This window comes from Eumetopias jubatus, unplaced genomic scaffold (assembly GCF_037043125.1).
Source record: "Eumetopias jubatus isolate StellerSeaLion01/CBP00866 unplaced genomic scaffold, mEumJub1_p1.0 scaffold_11, whole genome shotgun sequence".
Lineage (NCBI taxonomy): Eukaryota > Metazoa > Chordata > Mammalia > Carnivora > Otariidae > Eumetopias > Eumetopias jubatus.
Genome location: NW_028274817.1, coordinates 52,041,542 through 52,046,800, shown reverse-complemented (window position 1 = coordinate 52,046,800; position 5,259 = coordinate 52,041,542).

Here is a 5,259-nt window from a genome sequence, read left to right as displayed (position 1 = left end):
TAAAAAAAAGAAATAACAAGGCATCCAAATCAGCAAGGAAGAAGAAAATTTTCACTATTTGCAGATGACATGATACTCTATACAGAAACCCCAAATGAATCCACCAAAAAATTGCTAGAGCTGATACATGAATTCAGTTTTGTCACAGGATTGTCACAGTAATTGTCACAAAATCAATGGACAGAAATCTGTGTTGTTTTTATACACCAATAATGAAGCAGCAGAAAGAAAAATGAATCAATCCCATTTATAACTGCACCAAAAACCATAAGACATGTAAAAATAAACCTTAACAGGCTGGGGAGATGGGGTAATTGAATGATGGGCATTAAGGAGAGCACGTGATGTGATGAGCACTGGGTGTTATGTGCCACTGATGAATTATTGAACACTACATCTGAAACTAATGATGTACTATATGTTGGTTATTGAATTTAAATTAAAAAAAAAGAATAAACCTAAGCAAAGAGGTAAAAGATCTCTACTCTGAAAACTATAAAACACTGATGAAAGAAATTGAAGAGGACACAAAGAAACGGAAATACATTCTACAGTCTTGGGTTGGAATACAAATATTCTTAAAATGCCTATATTACCTAAAACAGTCTACACATTTAATGCAATCCCATCAAAGTACCACCAGCGTTTTTCACAGAGCTAGAACAAACAATCTTAAATTTTGTAGGAAATCACAAAGACCTCAAATAGTCAAAGCAATCTTGAAAAAGGAAAGGAAATCTGGAGACAACACAACTTCAGACTTCAGGGTATATTACAAAGCTGTAGTGATCCAGAAAGTGTGGTACTGGGACAAAGACAGACACATTGATCAATAGAAGAGAATAGAAAACCTAGAAGTGAAGTCACAACTGTATGATCAACTAATCTTCGAAAAAGCAGGAAAGAATATCCAATGGAAAAAAGACATTCTCTTCAACAAATGGTATTGGGAAAACTGGACAGTAACATGCCAAAGAATGAAATTGGACCACTTTCTCATACCATACACGAAAATAAATTAAAAATGGATGAAAGACCTAAATGTGAAACAGAAAATCATCAAAATACTAGAGGAGAACAGAGGCAGTAACCTCTTTGACTTTGGCCTTAACAACTTCTTACTAGATATATCTCCTGAAGCCAGGGAAACAAAAGCAAAAATAAACTATTGGGACTTCATCAAAATAAAAAGCTTCTGCACAGAGAAAGAAACCATCAGCAAAATTGAAGGCAATCCTCAGAATGAGAGAAGATACTTCCTTTTTTAAAAAGATTTTATTTGTCAGAAAGAGAGAAAGAGAGAGAGAGAGGGACAAGCAGGCGAGCGGCAGGCAGAGGGAGAAGCAGGCTCCCCTCTGAGCAAGGAGCCAATGCAGGACTAAATCCCAGAATCCTGGGATCATGACCTGAGCCGAAGCGAGCCATCCAGGCATCCTGGGAGAAATTTTCAAGTGACATGTCTGACAAAGGGTCAGTAACCAAAAAGTATAAATAACTTATCAATCTCAACACCCAAGAAACACATAACCCATTTAAAAAATGGGCAGAAGACATGAATAGATATTTTTTTTCCCAAAGAAGACATACAGATGGCCAACATACACAAAAAAAGATGCTCAACATCAGTCATCATCAGGGAAATACAAATCAAAACTACAATGAGATACCACCTCACACCAGTCAGAATGGCTGAAATTAACATGGGAAACTGCAGGTGTTGGCATGGATGCAGAGAAAGGGGAACTCTCTTACATTGTTGATGGGAATACAAACTGGTTCAGCTACTCTGAAAAACAATATAGAGTTAACTGAAAAATTTAAAAATAGAACCACTTTATGATCCAGCAATTGCAATACTAGGTATTTATCCAAAGGATACAGAAATACTAATTTGAAGGGATACATACTCCCTTATGTTTATAGCAGCATTATCAACAATAACCAAATTACGGAAGGAGACCAAATGTCCATCAAATGAATAACTGAATTTTACTCAGCCATAAAAAAGAATGATATCCTACCTTTTTTCCGTGAATTGGATGGAGCTAGAGAGTAGTATGCTAAGTGAAATTAGTTAGTCAGAGAAAGACAAATACCATATGATTTCACTCATATGTGGAATTTAAGAAAGAAAAGGAATACAGGTGGGAAAATGAGAGGCAAATCAAGAAACGGTCTTAACTATAAAGAACAAACTGATGGCTACTGGAGGGGAGTTCAGTGGGAGAATGGGTTAAATAGGTGATTGTTATTAAGGAGGGCACTTGTCATGAGCACTGGGTGTTGTATGCAAATGATGAATCTCTAAATTTTATAACTGAAACTAATATTACATTGTGTGTTAACTAACTGGAATTAAAAAAAATGGAGAAAAAAATTAAAAAGACAAAGATCATCAGAAATTTTTATATACAGCTATATTTGCCATTCATAATAGGTACAAATAAAACATAAGGGAAAAAAGAGTGAAAGTAAAATTATGAGAAAAAATGTAGCATATACTATTTTTAATAAAACCACTTTGCCTATATTGATATCAAATAAAATATACTTTATGGTAAATTAATAAAGAAGAAACTGACAAAATTTCATTTTACCAAGAAAATATTACAATTCTAAATATGTATGGCCCAATAACATAGTCTCAAATTATATAAAGCAAAAACTGATACACTTACAATAGAAATTTTAAAATCCACAATTACAGTTGGAATTTTTTATCTAACCTCTTTCTCATTATCTGGAAAAGTAAAGAGGCAAAGAATTCAGCAAGGGTATAGATTATTTGAACAATCTAGTTGACAAATCTAATCTAATGGATAAATATAGAACTTTGCAGAGTACCAATCATTCAAATCACACTTAGAAAAATAATTACATTCTGAGTAAAAATCCACATATCAATAAACATAATATATAGGCACTCTAGAGAGCAAATTTGCTGAAAATAATAGAGTTAAATTATAAATCAGTGACATAAAAATACACTAGAAAATATCTGTATGTCATTAGGAAATTAAGAAACAAACTTTAAGTAACTCTGAGGTCAAAGAAGAAATTATAGGTAAAATTTAAAAACCGTGTTAATAAACAATAGTAAAATACTATATATTAAAATTTCAAAGACACAACCTGTATCACATTAAAGTTTGCTACAAATTCTTTGGCACTTTTCCCATTGAGATATGGGGGTCTATATCCTCATATTTTCTCATCCTCTTGAATCTGGGTGTAATAGGATTTCTTTGGCCAATAGGGTAGGGTGGAAGTGATGCTATGTCAGTCCAGACCTATCTTTAAGAGTAAAAGCTGCTGAGTCAAAAGTCCTCTGAAAAATCAGAAATTTAGAGAACCGTCTAAATGTTATCTATTCCCTGGTTCTTTTCAGAAAGCACTAAAAGTATATGCATGTGCCCATACATACATACCATTCTATTTGTCCACATCTTAAACTCCTTTGCAAAACACTAGAGAAATATAGAAAAAAAATTACACAAATTACAACTATTGCCAAGAAAGCCAGTAGAACAGGAGTAGTACTGGGTTAATTGTTGTGAATATACTACGTGTGGAACCTGGGAGAGGCAGATCACCTCTCTTTAAAAATGGAGCAGAGAGAAACATCAAATAATATTTTACCAGACTCCAGAAATACAGAATTTATGTAATTGTAAAGAGTTAATAATTGTTACCAAAACTGTCTTTAATATTGACGCTATGTGGAAAAAATTACAAAAGTGAGTATATATAAGAGAAAGGAAAATATTTGAGTAAGTGTAGTAATTTAGGTATAATATAATGAAAGAGGGGAAAGAAAAAGGTAACAATTTGCACCTATGAAAGAACTTTTTTTATACTTACATGTCCTTTTACCCTAATCAAGTTTATCTCATGTGATTTTTGTTTATAATATCTCATGACACAAACTAAGTAAACTCCTTATTACATGAAAGATTCACTTTTTAGTGTTCCATGATTCATTGTTTGCATATAACACCCAGTGCTCCATTCAGTATGTGCCCTCTTTAATACCCATCACTAGGCTAACCCATCCCCCCACTCCCCTTACCTCTAGAACCCTCAGTTTGTTTCTCAGAATCCATGGTCTCTCATGGTTCGTCTCCCCCTCCGATTTCCCCCCCTTCATTTTTCCTTTCCTGCTAACTTCTTTTTTTTAACATAAAATGTATTATTTGTTTCAGAGGTACAGATCTGTGATTGAACAGTCTTACCCAATTCACAGCGCTCACCATAGCACATACCTTCCCCAATGTCTATCACCCAGCCACCCCATCCCTCTCACTCCCCACCACTCCAGCAACCCTCGGTTTGTTTCCTGAGATTAAGAATTCCTCATATCAGTGAGATCATATGATACATGCCTTTCTCTGATTGACTTATTTCGCTCAGCATAACACCCTCCAGTTCCATCCACGTCATTGCAAATGGCAAGATTTCATTCCTTTTGATGGCTGCATAATATTCCATTGTATATATATACCACTTCTTCTTTATCCATTCATCTGTTGATGGACATCTTGGCTCTTTCCATAGTTTGGCTATTGTGGACATTGTTGCTATAAATATCAGGGTGCACATACCCCTTTGGATCACTACATTTGCACATTTGGGGTAAATACCCAGTAGTGTAATTCCTGGATCATATGGTAGCTTTTTTTCAACTTTTTGAGGAACCTCCATACTGTTTTCCAGAGTGGTTGCACCAGCTTGCATTCCCACCAACAGTATAGGAGGGTTCCCCTTTCTCCGCATCCCTGCCAACATCTGTCATTTCCTGACTTGTTAATTTTAGCCATTCTGACTGGTGTGAGGTGGTATCTCATTGAGGTTTTGATTTGGATTTCCCTGATGCCGAAGGAAGTTGGACACTTTTTCATGTGTCTGTTGGCCATTTGGATGTCTTCTTTGGAAAAATATCTGTTCATGTCTTGTACCCATTTCTTGACTGGATCATTTGTTCTTTGGGTGTTGAGTTTAAGAAGTTCTTTATAGATTTTGGATACTAGCCCTTTATCCGATATGTCATTTGCAAATATCTTCTCCCATTCTGTCGGTTGTCTTTTGGTTTTGTTGATTGTTCCCTTTGCTGTGCAAAAGCTTTTTATCTTGATGAGGTCCCAATAGTTTATTTTTGCCCTTGCTTCCCTTGACTTTGGTGATGTTTCTAGGAAGAAGTTGCTGTGGCTGACGTCGAAGAGGTTGCTACCTGTGTTCTCCTTTAGGATTTTGATGGACTCC